General features: G+C 35.8%; 1 pseudogene across 1 annotated transcript in view; it reads right to left on the bottom strand.

Moving 5' to 3' along the window:
• Positions 1-9,447, bottom strand: part of LOC144237623 (large ribosomal subunit protein eL32 pseudogene) — a 72,178-nt pseudogene extending 62,731 nt beyond the window's left edge. Inside the window, exon 1 of the transcript XR_013336908.1 lies at positions 9,388-9,447. The product of XR_013336908.1 is annotated as a large ribosomal subunit protein eL32 pseudogene (transcript). The remainder of the gene's footprint in view (positions 1-9,387) is intronic.
• Positions 9,448-23,559: the final 14,112 nt, after the last annotated feature.

Genomic DNA, 23,559 nt, shown 5'->3' on the forward strand with positions numbered 1-23,559 from the left:
TTTTATGGCAAAAAGGTCTGTCTCTGAAGCTTGTTCATCTTTTGCCTCTTACACTGTTCTAACACAAAACAATTCCAAGCAACAAAGCTAGAGCCTTTCTTCTATTGAAGAACCCATCACTCAGAAGTCAGAACATATTGCAGCTCTTCCTTATTAAAGTCTCTGGAGAATTTTGCTAAAATTTCTTGTGAAATTTTCAGTTACTTTTGAGTTCCTCCTCATCCGTTTTTGACTTGAGCTTTTAATGATTACCGAACAGATGAAAAATGATTAAGATTAGCTCCAAACCTATTTTCTTTTCCAAGGCATTCTCAAACTCTACATTCTGTCTCATGATACCTAATTACTTCTTCAAGTGGATTGGCTTCTCCATGAAGTTTATTCACCCTGTTGTGAACAGATGGTGACATCAAACAATCCTGTCAGTTTATAGCAACTATCATCAACCACATTTCATGAAGGTCCTACCTTAGCTCAAGGAATTGCTACCATAACTGAATAAAACAATGTTAACTTGTCCAGTATACATGTGAAAAGTGGGTTTAGCTTGCTGCTAACAGGCATAGACAAGATCAAGCAACCAGGAAGTTAAAAATATCACTTAAAGAAAAATTCAGGGCACTTGGGTGGCTCAGGTGGTTGAGTGTCCAGCTTCAGTTCAGGCCATAATCTGATGGTTCGTGGGTTCAAGCCCCACCTTGGGCTCTGTGCTGACAGCTCAGAACCTAAAGCCTGCTTCAGATTCTGTGTCTTCCTCTCTCTCTCTCTCTCACTCCCCGACTCATGCTCTTTCTTTCTCTCTCTCTCTCTCAAAAATAAACATTAAAAAAAGAAAAATTCAACTAACCATAATTGTAATCAATTTAATCAGAAAAACTATATTAAGCTCTTTTTCATTCATTTATTTAAGAATTAATTCACCCAAGAAATGTTTACTGAGCACCTACTTTGTATCACTTTATAGGTGCTAAGAAGTCACAACCTTTGCCTTTTTAGAATTTATACCTTAGCAGAAAAAGACAGAATCAACTGACCAAATAAATAAAATATGTCATATGTCAGCTGGTAATCAGTGCCATGGTGAAATAAAACAGGAAGGTGGAGTACAGGATGCAGGGTCAAGGAGGAAAAGGAGCAAGAAGGGACAAGGAAGGTCACAAGGGAAGGACCCACTGGATAGGGGGCCATGAGGAAATATTGAACAGAGATGAAGGAACAAACCATGTAAATATCCAGGGAACATTCCAGAAAAAGAGGGTAGATGTATGCCTGGAGCCAAGTGAGTCAGAGCAAGATAAGATGGAGATAAAGAAAGGGCCACAAAGATGCAGCCAGGTGGGGAGGGAGGAGCACAATCGTGCACAGCCCCAGGGCCTGGCCAGCCACGGTAGGCACCCTCAGTGAGGCAGGGTGCCATTGAGGGCCTCTGAGCAAAGCAACAACACAATCTACCTTAGGTGTCATGGTGGCTGCTGGGATGAGAAAAGATTCAGCAGGACAAGAGCAGAACAGAGGAGCCTTCCTACTGTCCGGGACTCATGGGCAGAACTTTTCATCTGTCCGTTCCTAATGAGAGCTCTCAGCATCTGTTTCCTCAGGTGGCAAAAACAAGTGTACCTGTCGTGTCTTCCAAAGGGAAACTCCTCCACAAATACCGAGGCAACTTCCAGTGTGTTAAGAGTCATTCTGTCAGTGCAACCAAGACTCCCTCTGGGCCTAAATGCTTTGAGAGAGTTGCTTAATTGCATCTAATTAAAGAACATGTAAACAATCTTAATTTGAGATGTTTATGTGAGGATGGATTTTAATTATTTAATATTAAATTTAAAAAACCTCCCTTATAAGTGGAATTTTTTCCCATATGAAAGACAAATGTAACTACATTCTCTGGACTAGACATATGGTGAGGTAGTTTTATAACCAAGGAAATAGAAGCAGTTTAAGTCTGACACATGTTTAGAGTTCCATAATATTGGCATTAAATGTTAACTACCTTAAAATTCAGAATTACAGAAGAGAAAAAATTAAATATCTTTGTGTTTCAGGAAGGTTTCCTTAATCTACAAATCACCATAGGATTCCATTAAATAGAAAGCTCTCATAGTGAATTATTAATATATAGATGTCAACATGTTTATAGAAATGTAGTTATACTTTAAAGACTGAGATTTCTATCCTGAGTAACTGGGGTTCGTTGCTAAGTTTCCTGAAGTCTGCAAAATCCCTGAAATTATATGCCAAAATCTGTGTGCATGTATGTGTGTGTATAATATGAATTTTCTGATCATAGATTTCATCAGAGTTTCAAAGAGGATTTTTACTCAACAAATTTAAGAACTATGGTATAGATACTATGAAGAAAAGATTGTAGAGTCTAAGAAAATATTTTAGTATTTAATCTGAAAAAAATGTTTTAGGGTCTTCTAAGTGCAGAGTACTGTATTCTCACAAAGAACCTAAGGCAATATCTAACTCTTCTAAAACTTACGTACTTTTCTAAAAGATAAATAAAACTTACATAAAACGATTCAGGGAAAAGGCAGGGAAATGATCCGAGGAAATATTAGAAACCAAACCATATTAAGTAGAAGACAATGTAATACAAGGAAATGGGAGAATTGCATGGTCTCCAAGCACTAAAAGTATATCCAGCTAGCAAAGGAAATGAATTTTTTTCTTACTTTCCCTCTCTCTCTTCTACTCTGCAATATATCTGATCTATTCTTCCATCTGCCAACTGTCTCTAACAGGCTGGTAACTTTTGCCCCTCCAAACATTGGATTATGATGGACCACCATGATGTTGATGCCAAATTCTTAATTCCCCAAGCTTCTAAGTCTCCACACTTAAGAAATCAGATTCAGCTTCTGTTTCTCTTATGAATATGTCCATTTTTTAAAGAAAGAGAATTTGATATTCTCAGCTTAGATTTTGAATCCATCCTTGCTCCAAGAGGTAGAATCATCTGGTATTAGTCTGGCCACATTGGCTGCTCCTTCTGTTACTCTGGAGAACCCTAACTAATACAGATTTTGGTGCTGAGAACAGTTTTAGCAAAACAGAATCTTAAGAATCAGTTCTAAATTGGTTCTGGGGTTTCTGGAATTCCTATTCTGATTAGATTTGAAGACATGAATGACTCTATTTCCAGTAGTAAAGATAGCCCTGATAGTTCATAGTGTAAGGTGGCAACAGAGATACGAAAAATATCACCATTGGATGTTCCTAATCAGATATTTATGAGAGACAGGTTCTAAGTGACCATGTATTTGATAACTTAGGACACTTTTGCCAAACTAATAAGTATTATGAGATTGACTGATTGCTCCTAATTGTGCTGGGCAAATTGGGAAGAGTAAAGGATGAGTTCAGGGATTCAAATTCCCAGCTAGAGCACTGTATCAATGTCCTACAAGTTTCTGTGTCTACCTTGAAAGAAACCTTAATCTCATATAGCTGCAGGACTGAGGTTCATGAAAAGGAAACCCAGAATCTTATTCTATGAATGGCTGAATTACAACACAAATTGAATTCCTAATCTCAGAAGGTGTCTGCTATTAAAATAAGGCATAGGGGCACCTGGGTGGCTCAGTTGCTTAAATATACAACNTAGCTCTGTACTGACAGTGTGGAGCCTGCTTGGAATTTTCTCTCTCCCTCTGCCCCTCCTCAGCTTGTACACTTGTACTTACACACACGAGCACTTTCTCTCTCTCTCTTAAGATAAATAAACAATTTAAAAAAAGAAAAAAAAAGGAGGGCATGGATTGGAAAGAAATGGGACTCTGAAAATTAGCATAGGGATATATGGGAAAATCCTGATAAAGCTGAAGAAATTGAACCCCGAAATTTTGTTGAAGTTTCTTTTCCAGTAGAAGCATCCATTCAACCCCCATTTGAGGGAATTAATCTGACTCTGCCTGAGGAAATTGAAATGGCCTTCCCTAAGGAATTGCCTTGCAAAATACTCTAAGTTCACATCAGCACCCACACCCACACTTCCTCTTTGCTTCTAAACCTAAACTAAAATCAAGTGCCAGCAGGCCCAATAAGGTTATCTATAAATCATGACCCATAAGAAGGTGAGCTATACTCTTAAAGAACTCTCTAAAGTTTCCAGTTTATACAGACAGAAATCTGAGGAATATGTATGAGAATGGATATTAATGGTGTGAGATGGTAGTGCAACATAGAGTTTTATCAAGCCAAATTTATCAGTGTGAGCCTACTAAGTGGAGATTCTAAATTTAACATTACAGTTTGATGGGTAAGAAATAATTCCAACAGTTTGGCTGGTTGGTTGGCTGAAACATAACTCCAAGGGTGACCTATAATACATAAAATGACATGTCAAAACTGCCATGGTATATTGTAGAGGAAGGAACACAAATGCTTAGGGAGATTTGAATGTTAGAGTGCACTTGTCATTTAAGACCTGCTCACTCATCCTGGAAGAGTGCAGAGGACACAGTTTTCTCCATGACTGTGAGAAATAAATTTGTGAAAGGAGTTCCAGAATCATTGGAGAGCTCTATGGTTGCTTTCTTTTCTTTTCTTTCTTAGGTTGTTTGTTTGTTTTTGTTTTATATTAGGAATTACAATGACAACTGCTTCCACTGAATCAGAAATCTAAATGCAGTAGGAATCATTGGAGCCTGGGGTGATAGGGGTCAAGAAGCAGTGCTTAACTGCCAAAGGCAAGGTGGGCATAGTCATCACAATTGACAGTAGAGTCAAACAGCAATCAGAATAACCTGACTCATAGAGACTAATGGCTTGGCTAGCTGTTCTTGGTATTCCTAGAAGTGAAACAGATGTGTAGTCAACAAAATTTCTACTTCATCTGTGTAAGGGAAAGAGTTCTAGGTCAAGTGAACAAAAGTCTAACTTGAATAATAAAAACAGAGTCACAATCTCTCAGTCAACCCTCTAGAGAATCCTGACTACTAAAGGTTTTCCCATTTTGAGATAGTTTTACTATCAATATTATATAGAGAAGGACACCGAGGCTCAGAAAATTTAAGTACTTATTCAAGTTCATATATTAAAGAACTCTGGAGCCCTGGGATTTTAACGATGATCTGGAAACAAATTTAGATTCATAATCACTTAACTCTAATTACAAGCAGAATGACTTACTAGATGTTCAATAGATAGTTGTGAAAAAATGTCCAAGAATTTAAAAATAGCATTTAAAAATTAGGTTTGCCTTAATAGAACAATTATAGAATGATATTACTAATAATATCCTAATAAATAGAAATTAATAAAAACATCGACTTTAAGGTTTATTAGTATAAACCTGATTTGGTAGATGGTTGGAGGCATGAGGGGGGAGAGGGATGTCATATGATAACCACAAAGAATTTTAAGGTTAACGTTCTACACTGTAGTGTGGCAGATCAAGGCTTGGATTACCTTAACTTTTGTTCTTGCTACATATAATAAAGGAAAATAGAACAAGAAAATCACAATTTTAGAAAAGGCCACCTTCTTGTGGTATAGTTTCTCTCCCAACCTACAGTTCTCACCTTTGATCTACTCAGTAAGCCTTGAAGAAGAATAGAAAAGAAAATGTTCTCACTTGAAAGTTTAAGATATAAATCTTCTTTCCTTTTCTGATTATAAATTTGCGAGGAAAAACCCATCATAGATTCTTACTGTGTCTACATCTCTGTGAAACTAAGATGTAGGAAAGACTTTTTCTGACCAGTATTCCCTCAAAATATTATAGCATTAAAGTTTGTTGTAACAACAGTAATAAAAAAAATCACTGGGCCATGTTAAATTACTGGTAAGATCTTTATCTCTACCAAGCAAAGATCAAATAGATATATAATTGATATTTTCCTGACTACAAAAGTAATTATATATTGGCTAACATATAATTGCCAGTTTATCAGATACAGAGGTAAAACCACAATGTACCAGAATATGTAGACAATATAGAACTAAATCCAAGATAAACAAAAAGGAATTGATGCGACTGCTTTCTTTTCATTCTAAAATTTTATTATTTATCTGCTGTTTACTAAATATATACCACAAAATATTTATGTGACAAAATGAAGAATCTTTCTCATGCAGTAAAGAGTCATTTTCAGAACGGTGAATAAAGTTGAATGCATGCTTTTGGGGTCTCATTTCTTCATTACTTTCTAGTATTTTCCAGATATGAACACACATGGTCAAGACTCCTAGTATCTTGCTAAAATACCCAATAAGTTCTTAAATTTGTACCTGACTTGTATAGGACCTATTTTATGTTATCACTATAACTGTATATGCATTCAAAAAAATAAAGTTTAAAGGGTAGAAACTTGGGCATTTGAAAAGTAGGTTAAATGTGCTTTAATTTAAGCTCAAATGCCTACAATGAGCAGGCAGTGGAGTGAGCAGGGATGAAGAAATGCAAAGGTACAGACTATTAACATGGAGAATGTGGCTCATGTGAAGTAGAACAAAATCTCTGCATTCTAGTTCAGATTTGCCATTTGGGGACTAAAGCCAAACATTATCAGAAACTGAATTTTCAAGAAAGCCAGAAATCCAAACTTCATATTAAAGTATCAATAATGTACTTTTAAAATGTAAAACTATGAATGGTGGCCAGATGGGAAGGTGAGGGGAACTTGGACAAGCCTCATCTTCAGACCTCTGGCCATTCACTTAGAATTTCTTGGTCAATGATACTTAAAATTAATTTCATATTGGGGCACCTAGGTGGCGCAGTCAGTTGAGCACCCAACTCTTGATTTCTGCTCAGGTCAAGAGTTCACAGTTATGAGATTGAGTCCTGCATCAAGCTCTGTCCATGCTGGGCACAGAGTCGGCTTAAGATTCTCTCTCTGCCTCTTCCTCTGCCCCTCCCTCCCCTCCCTAAAAATGAGAAAAACATTAATTTCATATCATGCATCCTTCCTTAATTAATGGGAACAGAGTGATACACATCTCAGATGCTCAAACATAAAATTGTGAACCATGATTCAGTTTATGAAAACTAATATAGAAAATAAATCCAATTCCTGTTGTAAAATTATGCAAACTAATTGAGCAATATTAGCTTACATGTGCAGTAAGATTGGGGTGGGCTTATTTCAATTAGGGAAACACACAATGCTCTGACAGGCAGAACAATTTGTAAGAAAAATTTCAGGAAAAATCCTACATAAGCAATTTTGTTATGATCACAAACTGTTTCAAATCAACATCATCAATCTGTTTTAAATAAGCAATAAACATCTAATTAAAACTAGAATCATAACAGATTCAACAGTTAAAATTCTTGCTGCCAAACCAGCTATTTTTTATCTAGAAATAAATCTTAAGTTGACATACACATAAGTTATAGCTTCTAGGCTGTATGCACCTGCCTCCCTTTTAGAAAGGAAAAAAAAAATCCACCATTTATTTTTTTTCACAAGTACAACAATTACAGGATGCAATCCAGTCAAAAGTCTTGTCAACTTCCTAGCTTGGAAGTACTCACAGGCTTGACTAGTGAAGTTGGCTTTATTGTTCATTCCTATACCCTGTCTGTAGCTGTCCCTGATATTCATTGTTTCACTCTGGAAATGAAAAATCTACTCTCACAGGGAGGCTGCAATGACTGCTAACTATATTTAAAGCAAAGTTTAACGATGTAACAGAAGGAACATTTTCCCCAGGTGCAACATTTCCTAAGGCTTCTGAAAATGCCTCCCTGCTTCTAAAGCTCCAGATGAGCCCCCAATACCTAACCCCCCCCTTTTTTTTATAGCATTGGAACTGGTATTGATCTATTTATTTAGTTTTTCTATTGAAGTATAATTAACACACAAAGTTGCATTAGTTTTGGATGTACCACACAGCAATTTGACACCTAACCTTCTTATACAGCCCTTTTACTCTACCTTTTTCCCCATGCCTCAAGTACAGCATTATTATAGAACTTTTTTCAAGCCTTGCTTTGTTTTTAAACAAGTTGTGTATGTGTTTTTCTTCACAGATTAGTATGAGGTACATGGAAAGTATTTATTATTTATTATTATTTATTTTTTGTTTATCCATAGGAGACCAACGAATCATCGGACCTTGCACAGAGTAGTGGGTATTCAACAGATAGTTACAAATTAATTGAAATAGAAGAACTTAGAGATTTAGAGATATAAAAGTAAACCATAAATATCTATGATTTATTTATATATATATCATACATATTTATATATATAATATATATATAATGTTGATGCTGAATTATACAGATGAGTTTTTGAGTTTCCCATTTGGCAGCAGAAAATATCTCTTAAAGATCTGAGGATGAGACATATACATATATTTATCCTTTAAATGGAGTGTGAAAAGTGATAAGAACAATTACCACACTAGAATACAAATCCCTTAGGATATTGGTCATATCAGCCTCCTTCACACTTCCAAAACTCCACACAACACAGAATTTCACACTTAAGGTATGTTCTATAACTACTGACTATCTGTTAATGTAATAACTATCAGTGAAAACTCAGTGACATCACTGGTCTCATAATCATGCCCAATAAAACATACAGTAAAGAAAGTTCCAGGTAGCCAAGATAATGGTAGCTGTCTAAACCGAAGTCTCTCTACACATCTTCCAAAACTTATATAGATCAACCAAAAGGACAAATTCTGTGTTTTTGACAAAAGTAGAAGACAGAGAACATAACAAACTTCAGATAAACTAGAAGTCAAAAAATAAATACCAATTTTCATCAGAATTATTTCTTGAGCCCCCATACAATCTTTTATAGAGAGTTAGTGAAACTTGGAAAGATAGTCCAAAAGAGAGAAGAGGGGATTGAGATAAAACATATCCCAAGAGAATAAATAAAATATACCAAAAAGAACCAAAACCAGAAAGAGTCATCCTACATCAGAGCAATAATGTAAAAATGAACATAGTGATGTCAACAGAAATGGTGAAGTAGGTGGCTCCAAGAGCTCATCCCTCCACAGAATGATTAAAAAATTAAGTATAGCTGTAAGAATCAACTTGGTAAGAATTCTAAAAAAAAGTCAAAGGTTTTCAAAACCTAGTAAACCCATAATCAAAAAAAAAAAAAAAACAACTTAAAAATGGTAAGAAAATTCTACAGCATTTAAAAAAATTGTAATGTTTATTTAGTTTTAAGAGAGGGACAGAGACAATGGATGAGCAGAGGAGGGACAGAGAGAGAAGGAGACACAAAATCCAAAGCAGGCTCTAAGCTCTGAGCTGCCAGCAGAGAGCTCACTGCAGGGCTCAACGCAGGGCTCAAACTCAAGAATTGCAAGATCATGACCTTAGCCAAAGCCAGACGCCTAACTGACGGAGCCACCCAAGCACCCCAACCATGCAGCATTTTTAGTTGCTCTTGCCCCACCTACCTTCACAGCTCAGTTGTGGTCTTGAGACACAGTCCACATTCAAGTGGGACACCTTGGTCTTGGGTTCTAGAGGGAACAGAGTAGATCTTATTTTCAAATAATTGTTTTCATCTGTTCTAACCTACCTGAATAGCTGACTAAGATATTTGCTTTTGTTTTGCCTAACTCAGAATGTGCTCAGGGAAGAAAAGCAGCAATACAGTAGGCTTCCCAGAAAATATTGTAAGGAAATGAGCAAGTGAGGCCAACAGCGGACACCTGGAAAACCCTGGGGAAGAAACTAGGGAGAAAGTTCTAGAAAGAGAGCTCCTTTGGGAAATTAGGTAATTCAAATCAAATGTGGGGCACTTGGCTGGTTCAGTTGGTAGAGCATGTGACTCTTAATTGCAAGGTCAAGAGTTCAAGCCCCACATTGGGCATGGAGCCTACTTATAATTTAAACAAAATGATAAAAGTAAAAATAATAATAAAAGTGCATGTATATACACTGGACAATTTTTTAAAGTTCTGTTCATGTGCACGGCAAAAACGCATGCTCAGAAAATACTTGAGAAGACCCTAAGCTTTTACCTCTAGCTATCTTTAAGGCTCAAGTTAAGGCACTAAGTTAAGGCTTAGGCAGAATGGTAAATGACCTAACCAAACATTGAAGGAGTTCCAAAGATCCAATCTGCAAAAACTGGAAGAGTTTTATTTTCCTTTTTTTTTTTTTTTTTTGGCCTTTTGGCCTTCAAGAAAATCTTTGTCACAACTAGCTGAATATATGCTAAACAGGAAAACAGACATCAGAGCTCACACATGACAAAAAATATAGACTTTACAAATGTAGGTTAGAAAAATTTATTAAACAAGTAAATATGTATAGCCCATACACAACAAGCAACATAATCCTTGAGGAAGGGAAGAATCTGATTTCTACAGGTACCACATGATTATATTCAAATATCAAGTCTTCAACCAAAAAGTAGGAAATATGCAAACAAATAAAAAAGTGTGGCCAATTTACAGAAGAAACTAATAGAAGCTATCTTCGAGGAAGCAGAATGGGAAGGAAAAATAAAAATGTCTTTGTTCACAAAAAGTATGTTCATCTATGTGGAAAATTCAAAGAATTAACAAAATGTTCCTAAAATTAATAAGCAATTATTGCAAAGTCGCAAGATTCAAAGTTAATATGCAAAAGTCAATCACTTTCCAGCAATAAACAAGTAGAATTTGAAACGAAAAACATTAATTTTTTTTTTAAAAAAGGGGGCGCCTGGGTGGCTCAGTTGGTTAAATGTCCAACTTTGGCTCAAGTCATGATCTCACGATTAGTGGATTCAAATCCCACATCAGGCTCTGTGCTGACAGCTAGCTCAGAGCCTGGAGCCTGTTTTGGATTCTGTGTCTCTCTCTCTCTCTGACCCTCCCCTGTTCATGCTGTCTCTCTCTCTCTCTCTCTCAGAAATAAATAAAACATTTTAAAAATTTAAAAAAAGAAATGAAAAACATAATATGATTTACATTAGCACCAAGAAATGAAATATTTAGGTATAAATCTAACAAAATATATATAACATCTATATGGAAAACTACAAATACCTGATGAATGAAATCACAGAACTAAATAAATGGAGAGATATTACATGGCCACAGAACTATTCAATACTGTCAAGATGTTAATTCTTTTTGATTTGATCTACAGATTAACATAAGCACAATAAACAAAAGCAAATTATTTTATAGATATTGACAAAATTAGTCTAAAGTTTATATGGAAAGGCAGCATTCCCAGAATAGCCAACTTAATATTGAAGAAAAAGAACCAAGTTGGAAGTCATCAAAATTCCAAAACTCATTGTAAACCTAAAGTAATTTACTGTGGTATTTGTAAAGGAATAAATAAATACATCAATGAAACTTAAAAAGTCCAGAAAATGACCATATAAACCAAGTCAGTTGATCTTTGACAAAGGACCAAAAGCAATACAATGAAGCAAAGATAGTCTTTTCAGCAAATAGTGCACGGACTTTACACACTTCCCAAAAATGAACTCAAAATGGATCACAGATTTAAATGCAAAATGCAAAATGATAAAATTCCTAGAAGAGAGCATAGGAGAAAATCTAATGACCTTGGTTGCGGAGAGGACTATTTAGAAGTAACACCAAAAATAAAATTCATGAAAGAAATGATTGATAAGCTAGACTGTTAAAATTGAAATTTTCACTCTGTGAAAGATAATGTCAAAAGAAGGAGAAGACAAGTACAGATTGGCAGAAAATGTTGTAAAATACATTATCTAATAAAGAACTACTAACTAAAATATATAGAAAGCTCTGAAAACTCAACAATAAGAAAAGGAACAACTCAATTAAAAACACAGCTGAAAGACCTGAACATACATTTTACCAAGGAAGATATACAGGCAGCATGGAAGTATATGAAAAGATGCCCCACATTAGATGTCATTAGAAAACTGAAAATTAAAACAACATTGAAATACTATTACATGTTAACAATCTTCAAAATCTGAAACACTGACAACAGCAAATGTTGGCAAGCATGTGGAGCAACAGGAACTTTCATTCATTACTAGAGGGGATGCAAATGGTGAAGGCATTTTGGAAGACAGTTTAGCAGTTTCTTACTCACACTTACCCTATGATGTAGCAGTCATTTGTATTTACCCATATGGTTGAAAACCACAGGTCCACACAAAATCTGCACACAAAGGTTTATGACAGCTTTAGTCATAATTGCCAAAAGTTAGAAGCAATGAAGATGTTCCTGAGAAGGTGAGTGAATAAACAAACTGTGGTACATCCAGATAACAAAATATTATTCACCCCTAAAGAAACAAATAATCAAGTCATCAAAAGAAATGGAAGAACCTTAAGTGTGAATTACTAAGTGGAAGAGAACAATCTGAAAAGGCTTCAACTGTGTGATTTCATCGATACGACATTCTGGAGAAGACAAAATCATGGAGACAGTAAAAGGATCAGTAGTTGCCAAGACTTAGGGGGGGATAAGGGATGAAGAGGCCACAGAGGATTTTTAGGGCAGTGAAATTACTCTGGATGAGACTATAATGATGGACACGTGCTATCATGCATTTGTCAAAATCTATAGAATGTACAACATCAGGAGTGAACCCTATGTAAACTATGGACTGTGGGTAATAATGTATCAACTTGGTTCATGATCAAAACAAACGTGCTGCTCTCACATGTGAAATGTTGATAGGAGGGCTATGCCTATGAGGTAGGATCAAAAGTAAATGGGACTGTTATACTTTCTTCTCCGTTCTGTTGTGAATCGAAAACTGTCCTAAAAATAAAGTCTATTTTATTAATGTGGTGGTGAGAGAGGAAGAATAACATAGAAAAGTTTTATGCTCTGAAGAGTAGAAATAATACAACTAAAAAACCAGTGAAGCAAGCAGATATAAAATAGAAATATAATAAGACAATTAATTGGCAGTAAGAAGCAACCAAAATATATTAGTAAAAGCTGACAAAAAAGACACTAAAAGGTTAAATTTAAAGAGAAATAAGAGGAGGGGCAAGATGGCGGAGAAGTAAGGAGCTCCGTACTTGCACTCGCGCCCATACATCACACAGAAAAGATCTGAAGCCATTGGAAACCTTACAAAACCTGAGAGATTGGGAGACAAAGGACGCAGAATCCACTGAGAGAGCCTTCTAACGTGAGTGCGAACCGGGGAAGATAAAATCGGGCCGNTTAGGGTAACCATTAGAAAAATGGTATAGCCTTCTTAAATAGGAAAGTATACTTCTTTACAAAGGAGAGATTACAAATATTGATATCAGGATTGCCTGGGTAGCTCAGTCGGTTAAGCGTCCGACTTAGGCTCAGGTCATGATTTCATGGCTTGTGAGTTCGAGCCCTGTGTTGGGCTCTCAGCTCAGAGTCTAGAGTCTGCTTTGGTTTCTGTGTCTCCCTCTCTCTCTCTCTGCACCCCCACCTCTGCTCTCTCTCTCTCTCTCCCTCTCTCAAAAATAAATAACCATTTAAAAATTTTAAAAATATATTAATAAGTGAATAAAGTAAAAGAACAATTAAAAATGCTAAAAATAACTATAAAGTCAAAACAGTTGTGACTATACATCAAACAACACAGTGACCACAGTTAAGAAGTAAAATCTACAGAAGATGCTAAGAGACATACATTAATGAAAGGTTTACTAATGGAAGGTTTTATATACTACTCTCAATATAAGAACAAGTTAAGGGCACAAAAAGTAAGTAAGACTAAAAAAAATTTAAACAATATAATCAATAATATACTTGTGTATTTTTGTGTGTATCTAAACTTTATACCTTCACCGCAGAGAAAAATCCTTCTTAACAGAGGAAATATTTACAAAATTCTATTATACATGCTGCTATAAATAAAACATCAAAGAATTCCATAAACTAGAAATATTTCAAACAATACTGTTCTAAACAAAATAAAACTAGAAATAATAACAAAAGTTTTACAATGCTTTCTATATAGAAATTTAAAAAAACAATATTGAACAACTCTTGCATGAAAGGCAAAAAGCAAACTAAAATGATAGAATTTTGCAGAAGTAATAATAATGAAAACTTTATGTATCATAACTTCTAAGCTACACTGAAAATAGTAATCAGATGAAAATTCATAAACTGAAACTCATGTCAATTAAAATTGAAAAATGAACTAAATGAATTAAATTCTCCAATTACAGGGAAGAAAACAACAATAAAGTAAACCAAAGAAAACCACAGGAAGGAAATATAGAAGCAAACATTAATGAGTGAAAGTAGTACTGTTTGACAGAACTTTCATGTGTCTATCCATATGAAAAGTAATAGAACGCAATAAATAGGAACAAAGTACTGATATGTGCAACAGTATGGATGAATGTCGAAAACATTAGGCTGCCTGGAAGAAGGCACACACAAAATAAAAGGGAACTGCAGTCTACACATATACGTTGCGGATCACTGTTTGCCTGGGTTTGAGGCTGAAGCAGGAGGAGCCGACCACAGAGGACGTGGGGACATTTTTGGAGTAATGGAACTGTTCTCTAATTTGATGATAGGGTGGTTGCATGGGTATTTATATATGTCAGAACTCATTGAATTACACTCTAAACATAAATATGAATGTATTTATATATGTAAATATACCTCAATCTGATTTAACAAAAGAATCCTTGTATCTATGCTGATACAAATATAACAAAGAGAGGTGAAACAAATCTCCCTATGGGAGAATCCAACTAACAAAGGTAGCAACAATGGTGAAGTTACAAAATGAACATAGGCATCTATTACAATGAGTCAATTGTGCAAGAATTATCATTGGATGCTAAAACTAGTGGTGAAAGGTAGATGGAAAGCAAACTACACAGTCCTAAAATACTTCCAACAAATTACTTAGTAATTGCAAAGATGGAAAAAAAAAAAACCACTTTCTAATGAACAAACAAAGCAAACCCCACTTTAACTAAGTGATCAAAATTAACATCACTAATAATAGGATAAACCAACATCTGATGCCTCCTGATAATGGTGCACTGAGGACATATCATACCTGTCACATACCTATTTAAAGCAAATGAAAATATCAAACATCAAAAAAATTAATATATATCTGTTTTTAGAAATATTAATTGCCTAAAACCAAACAGTTGATATAAAACTGACATAAAGTACTGAACAGCATATTAAAGCACCAGTTTAATAAAGATGCAATTAATATGCTATCTTCTTTGCCAGATACCCTTAAAAAATATGTATTCCTCAGTGCTCTAAAGATCTTTACCTTGTTCACATCCTGAACCTTTTCATATGGAAAATTGGATAAACTCATTGAGCTCAATTCTACAAATATCTAGTTACTCTTAAAAAATAATTTCATAAAAGACAAATATTGAAAACTGTTCCAGATTAGAGAGACCTGCTAACCAAACTTAACATGTGATATTGGACTAGAGCCAAGATCAGAAAAGAGGTATGTACACATATCCATAAACATATATTCAGCTACCTGTCACATTTAAGGCAACGGGTATAATTTTTATGAAGCCTATAGATTAGATAATATTATACCAAAATAACATCCTTGAGTTTGGTCATTGTTCTGTATTACACAAGAGTGTTCTTGTCATTAGGTAATATATATTGAAGTATTTAAGGATAAAGGAGCATCATATCTGTGACATACTATCAAAGGGCTCAGAAAAAATAATTGTGTCTGTATGTGCATTTGTATATCTGTGTATTCAGAAAATGATGAAGCAAATGTGGTAAATGGTAGCAATTGAGGGGTCTGGTTAATGAGTAAATGAGAGTTCTTTGAATTCTTGCAATTGTTCCATAAGCTTAAAATTACCTCAAAATAAAAATGTACAAAAATTTAAAAAAACATACTGAATATATAGTAATAAATGGTTCAATGTTAGATTGGACAATAATGGATATGCAGTAGGTTTTAAGAACAACCCATTCTGATAAACCCATTTCCTTGATGGGAAGTAAGAAAAATATATATATAATTGACCCTTTTCTACTGCCTACTGTTGTCCATGACTCACTGAAATCAATGTTCAGTGCATTTCAAGGCAGTACCTTATCTCTTCTCTTTTCCTTATTCATCTCTTCTGAAGCCATGTTTCAATAGTATCCATGAGATTCTCTTGGGATCTGAGTTACTGTACTTGTTTCTACCTCAGCATAAAAGAACTTTCCTCAATTCCTGGTAAAATACATGATCATGAAATCTCTAAGCAGAGAACTCTTAAGACAGTTGATTCCTAGATAAGCATCTCAATTTGAGGCACTACAAGTAAACAATTTCTATCATTATTTCCATAGTATATGTTGGATTTCTGATACAAACCTATTTAAATCATACTAAAATATCAAACATTAAAATATATAATAGGTATATGTCTTTAGAAATATTAACTGCCTTAAACCGAAGCCAATTGTCATAAAAACTGACAATGTGCTATAACATATTAAAGTATCAGTTTAATAAAGAGAATTAATATGTGTCTTTCTCACCAGTTACATGTGCTAATAATCTAAGGATCTATAAACTGTGTTTAAAATTATCATCATCTGTCTCAAAAATGTCATTGTCAATTTGATTTTCACAAATGTCTCTCAGATTATTTGGATGATGAACTCTGGGAAAGGGGAAGGTTTCTTCTTCAGTAACTTCTTACTTTGTAGACAATAAAATACCTGTTGTAAGAATAGCATTTCCATTAATAATTTCAGCTAAACTGTTGTGGAAATTCTTCAATAGATCTTTCTAATTGTTGCTTCTCTTTAGACTTTGTGGTTATCCCAGTCTGAATTTCTAAAATCATCAAACACTCATTCCCTGTTAATTTGTAAACAAAGCAAAAAAAAATTGCTTTGTTGGAAGAAAGAGATTCAGGTCACCTAGCCATGCATCCATGAAAAATTATGTTTTCCATAGGATTACTTAGCTCATCGTGTTATCACCATTTATTTAATTGATCAAAACCAATTAACCTCATTAGACATAGGTTTCGTGTCCACATTCATCACTTGCACCATTGTAAATGTAAGTATGTTGTAAATGTTGTAAATGTAAGTATGAATATAATCATAGAGGCTTTCAGAGCCAGTATTACAGCAGTCACTTGCTCTGACCTACTGAAAATTATCAATGGTAAGATAAGAAAGTTAACCTCCGTGGCTCCTAGATGGCTCAGTTGGTTAAGTATCCAACTTCTGCTCAGGTCTGATCTCAACAATTCATGGGTATGAGCCCTGCATGAGGCTCTGTGCTGACAGCCCAGAATCTGGAGCCTGCTTTGAATTCTGTGTCTCCCTCTCTCTCTGCCCCTTACCCACTTATGCTCTCTCTCTCAAAAATAAACAAACATTTAAAAAAAAAAGTTAACTTCAAAATTGACCATACATTAAGAAAAAATACTGCAATAGATAACCAGCCCAAAGTATTATTAGCATTTATTGGTTCTCTTACTACATACAGTCTTTAGAGCAGCTGTATGCTAACAGAACTTTCAAAAAAAAAAATGAGAAGCATCGCACATGATACATTTCAAACACACCCTCCATCTTCACAAATTGGCCTTTTGTCAATTACCCAACAATATGCAATCTGGAGTTTGCATCAAAACAGTGTAGGAGAGAAAGTAAGTAGGTGAAGGTACAGATGAAAGGCTGACTGTAAGTTAATGTTGGAACATTGTATGGTAATTCATGGGAGTGTTTTAATAATGCCTTTCCTATTTTATCAATATTTATTTATATTTGAAATAAAAGTACTATATTTTAATTTATACAGCCTTCATGATACTATCTATAAAATATATCAATGTGAAAAAAAGAAGGTACAGAAGATAAAGATAGTATGCTAATGTTTGGACTTAAAAAGAGTTTCTGGTGGCAGGGGATATACATATATATTTATATTCATAAAAAATGATGCTAAAAGAATAAAACTTAAAAATGGAAACTTCTTCCCATATAGCCCAGGACAAATCATTGGTTTTTAATTCTCACTCTAAAAATATTTGTGGGGTGCCAGGATGGCTCAGACAGTTAAGCATTCGACTTTGACTCAGATTATGATCTCACAGTTTGTGAGTTCAAGCCTTGCACTGGGCTCTCTGCTGCCAGCATGGAGCCCCCTTCAGATCCTCTGCCCTGCCCCACTCTGCCCCGACCCTGCTCTCTCTCAAAAATAAATTTTTTTAAAAGATAAAATAAAAATATTTGTATCAGTATTTAAGACTCATGTTAGTGATCATGCCTGAAGTCTCTCTGAAGTCCACCAGGACTTGCCTCAACACATTTTTACTGTCAGGAATCATGCTGTCGAGGCAGAAAAATCTTCCCTCTTCCCTTCTAGGCTCTTTGTCTGGTCTAATAATTAAACTGACATAAGACAGATTAACAGAAGAATAAATTTAATTTTGTCTGTATAGGAGCCTTGTTAAATATGAGATTCATGGGACCCCTGGGTGGTTCAGTCAGTTGAGCTTCCGAATCTTGATTTCAGCTCCGGTCGTGAGCTCACAGTTCATGGGTTTCAGCCCGCATTGGGCTCTGTGCTGACAGTGTGAAAGCTGCTTGAGATTCTCTCTCCCTCTCTCTCTCTGCCCTCTCCCACTCATGCTCTCTCTCTCTCCCTCAAAAATAAACATTTAAAAAATTATATATGAGATTCATGTAAATGACTAGAGCAGGAAGTTTTTATACCTTTTAGACAAAGAAACAATAAATTTGTGAAGAATTGACAACACTAAGGGGTGTGGGTTTGAAGTAGTAAAAGTAGTAAATAAGTAACAAATTTTGTTTATATAGCCTTCTCCACCTTAAATTGTCCAACTCTGGTTGTAAGGATCCATTCTACCCTCCTGGTACAAGGAGAGTGTATTTCACATGCAAGATTTATCTCATGCTTTCAAGGGGAAAAACATGAATTAGAATGTCCTTCTTGCACCAGGTAGCTCTAAAGTAATGTTAATTCAAAATAATCAATATATGAAGTGGCATATTTTGCGGGAGGCACATTCTGTTTCCCTTCAATGCCAGTAGATAACAGTCTAATGATTTGCTACTGGGCAAGATAAAGCTAAGCATTTAACTTACCGTAGAAATTTATAGGAAATGGAGACTATGAGCAAAGACCTAAACACTCACAGGTCACAGGTTGACTCAAAGGTCAACACAGAAGCAATTCTAGAGGGTTTACACTTGAGATAATGATTAAGAACATGAAATCAGACTGTCTGTTTTTAAAATCTGACTCAATCATTTACTTGTCATGTAGCACTTGGGCTAGTTCCCTGACCTCACTGAGGTTCAGTTTCTTTATCTAGATAATGGGAATATCAATGCCTCATAGGTTTATTGTTTCTTACAAGAGTTAAACCCCATATAATTCATTTTTTGCTTTTCTTAGGTTTTCTTATCTTTTTTGTTATTATTTTTGGTTTCTGGTTTTTGGTTTCATTTTGAACCACAGAAGCAATACAACAGAGTAAGAAGGGGGAATAATAATAAGAGTTGCAAATCCCTGGCTTTAAAATCTGGCTCGGATACTTCCTATAGATGCGATCCTTGGCACATTACTTAATCTCAGTCTTCTAAACTGCATTATCCACATACATTAAACACAGTTAGTGGGAGACATGGACAGTAATATTCAGGAGAAAGCTATCCCCAAAAATAAATTTATTTTACTCTTAGAAAGTTGATGTGCTGGGGGTGCCTGGGTGGTTCAGTCAGTTAAGTGTCCGACTTTGGCTCAGGTCATGATCTCATGGTTCGTGGGTTTGAGCTCCATGTCAGGCTGTGTGCTAACATCTTGGAGCCAGGAACCTGCTTCAGATTCTGTGTGTCCCTCTCTCTCATTGTCCTTCCCCCACTAGCACTCTGTCTCTCTCTCTCTTAAAAATAAATAAACATTAACAAATTTTAATAAAAAAATAAAAAAGAGATGCACCTGGGTGGCTCAGTCGGTTAAGTGTCCAACTCTTGATTTTGGCTCAGGTCATGATCCCACAATTTGTGAGTATGAGCCCCACATTGGGCTCTACACTGTCAGTGCAGAAACTGCTTGGGAATCTCTCTCTCTCCCTCTCTCTCTTCCCCTGCCATGTACTTGCTCTCTCTCGCTTGTTCTCTCTGCCTCAAAATAAATAAAAAATAAAAATAAAATAATAAAATAAAAACAAAGTTGGTATGCCAAACAAGTAATTGATCATAGGATGAAATCAATATGATATTGAAAAAATAAATACTGAAGAATTGATTACAAAGCATTTTGCCAAATGATTTACAATGCTGGAAGCACAGGTCCACTGTCCTTTAACTAAAATTCTTGGGCCACATATCAGAATTCGGAATTATTCTGATCTTAGAAAGATAATATACTGGAAAGTCTGTGTATTCATACCTCCAGTGAGGTCTGAGGCAGCACCCCATAATTAAACATATTAATATTCTGTAGTCAAATGTATGAACATTCAAATTGAGTATAGTTTTAAAAAGATTATAAATCACCTCAGCTCAGTTGAGGTCAGAATTTGCAGCCAAATGACTTGAAAGAAAGCTTTTAGTTTTCTGAGACTTAGAATTTCAGAATTGTAAATAGGGAGCCATAGATCTGTATTTGCATACCTTCTAACAGAGCCTGGCATACAGAGAATTCTTGATGCACCTGTTAACTGGATGATTGCCTGATAGGAAAACATTTTCATCAAAAATTCTTGTCTTTTCAAAGAGTCAAATTTGCACATCACCCACATTAAGTTCAGTGAGTCAGCTACAAACTCATGTGCTTTTCTAGAAAAAAACGATCTGGTAAGACTAGGAAATGGGGTTACTGGTTACTCAGCAGGCTGCCTCATTAGGAGTTCTGTAATAGTTTCTATGTCCGGATTGGATTCTTGTTAGGATATTCCGTAGTTTTGCTTCGTTTCCTCCCAGATTCTCAAAATACAAAGGAACAGAGAAGTAAAGAAGCTTTCATTAAAAAGAAAGAGGAAGGGAGAGAGGAGGAGGAGGAGGCAAAACAGAAAAGGTGTCCTCTCCCCAGATTTACTAGGCCATTTGCAATTCAGAACTTACTCCCATAATAATGAGTATTTTATAAAAGCTTTGTCATGGGGCCCCTGGGTGGCTCAGTCGGTTAAGCATCCGACTTCGGCTCAGGTCATGATCTCACAGTTTGTGGGTTCAAGCCCCGCATCAGTCTCTGTGCTGACTGCAAACTCAGAGCCTGGAGCCTATTTCAGATTCTGTATCTCCCTCTCTCTGACCCTCCTCTGCTAATGCTGTCTCTCTCTCTCTCTCTCTCTCTCTCTCAGAAATAAATGAAACATTTAAAAAATTTTAAATTTGTCTGTGTCTGTCTCTCTCTCTCAGTAAAACATTTAAAAAATTCTTTTAGGGGCGCCTGGGTGGCTTAGTCGGTTAAGTGTCTGACTTTTGCTTAGGTCATGATCTCGTGGTTCGTGGGTTCGAGCCCTGCGTCGGTCTCTGTGCTGACTGCCAGCTCAGAGCCTGGAGCCTGTTTCTGAGTCTGTGTCTCCCTCTCTCTCTGACCCTCCCCTGCTCACGCTGTCTCTCTCTCTCCTAGAAATAAATAAAAATATTAAAAAAATTCTTTTAAATAAATAAATAAAAGCTTTGTCTTAATTGTTATCTATGATTCTTTTTAATGCTATTCATATAATCGTCAGACTGTATACACTTTATCTTTTGCAAGAAATACATAGTCAGATAATGTTTTAGAGGTCTTTGGTAGGAAGAGCCACCAGAAAATGTTTGTTCTAAACAAAAGATCAAGAAACAAACATGCTTTTATTTGTTGTTCTGTTTTTCTGAATTTTTCCTAATTACTTAATTTGTGTATTTAATTAATAGGAAAAATGAGTAGAATGCTTTGATTGTCTGGATCATAATTATGCTGACCATATGTATTAATAATTACAACAATAATTCACTAGAACTTAATTTTGCATGTATTGAAATCAATAAAAAACCACATACTGATCCTGCAAAAATATTATTTATAATCAATTATAATTTCTTTGTCAGCAAACTTACCTTTTATATTTGGCATACACACACCAAAAGCTATGGACATTTGAAGCCCAGAAGCCCCAAATTAAAATTATATAGTACAATAGATATTTTATTATTTTCTTAAGTTTTTATTTATTTTGTGAGAGTGAGAGAATGGGAGAAGGGCAGAGATGGAGAGAGAAAGAATCCCAAGCAGGCTCTGCACTGTCAGCACAGAGCCCAATACAGGGCTCAAACTCAGGAACCAGGTGCTCATGACCTGAGCCGAAATCAAATTGGACGCTTAACCAACTGAGCCATCCAGGTGCCTCAATAGGCATTTTAAAAAGTAAGAATTCGAGGCACCTGGGTGGCTCAGTCCGTTAAGCATCTGGCTTTGGCTCAGGTCATGGTCTTGTGGCCCATGGGTTCAAGCCCCATTTTGGGCTCTGTGCTGACAGCTTGGAGCCTGGAGCCTGCTTTGGTTTTTTTTTTTTTTTTTNATAATAAGATCATGACCTGAGCCGATGTCAGAGGGTCAACCGACTGAGCCACCCAGGCGCCCCACCTGGAGCCTGCTTTTATTCTGTGTCTCCCCACTCCCCCCCCTGCCCTTCCCCTGCTCATGTGCTCTCTCTCTCTCTCTCTCTCTCAAATAAACATTAAAAAAACTTTTTAAAGTAAGAATCATTTCTATTCATAAATGGATAATGTCTCATGACTATCTAAAATACCATATTCGAATTTGGCCAAAGTCACTTCAGGAAAGATAATAAAGAAAGATAAATCTTGGGGGAAATGTTAAGAGTTTTCCAGTTTCAAATGTCACATAGTACTCCTGTCATCGAGCTATATGGGATTTTTACTATCACTTTCCAGGGTAAATCAGAGCCAAAGAAGACCAGTAATTTTTCACTTTGATTATTCTCTGTCTAATGGATATCTTAAAGCTACATCAGATGGATTTGAGTGCCTTAAAAACAACAACAGAGCTGCTTTGTTTTCAAAGCCTTATGCTTGACCTGCTACATCTGGGGAGACCAATTACTAGGAACCTTGTTCCATTCCTGTAAACAGTTTTCTCCAGAGCAAAGTTTCAAATGCAATAAGAGAAGAACACATTGCTACCACTACTCTAACTGACCAAGCTGGGAAGCGCTTCTTTACCGTGCTGAAACCTGAGAAGCAAAGCTTATCTTTCCCCAAACCAAAATAAATCACTCAATGTCCAGTCTGACACTAACTACAAAAGATTTTACAAAAGAAGTCAAGGGCCTCTTTGGGTTTGCTGAAGAAAAGGAAGCAACAGTTAGCTCTTGTGAGTGTCAATTGCAAATGATTAATGAATTGGCAGAAATCAACAGGAAAGGGAGTAAATCAACACAAAATCAAGTACTCCCGATGTCAAAAGGCCAAGCAAATAGGCCATTTGTTGTGATGTTTATGGAGGATTTTCCCAGGGAAGGTGACAAAGTACTGTGACTGCAAATACAAGGCTGAAAACTCTTCCACTCACCAAGGGAGAGGATCTGTGTTCCTGCCAGACACAGATAAAATCAGCGTCCTTATATGATTGCTGATCTTGTTAGGGGAAATGAGGCAGTATCTGG

This window comes from Crocuta crocuta, unplaced genomic scaffold (genome assembly GCF_008692635.1).
Source record: "Crocuta crocuta isolate KB4526 unplaced genomic scaffold, BGI_CrCroc_1.0 scaffold160, whole genome shotgun sequence".
Lineage (NCBI taxonomy): Eukaryota > Metazoa > Chordata > Mammalia > Carnivora > Hyaenidae > Crocuta > Crocuta crocuta.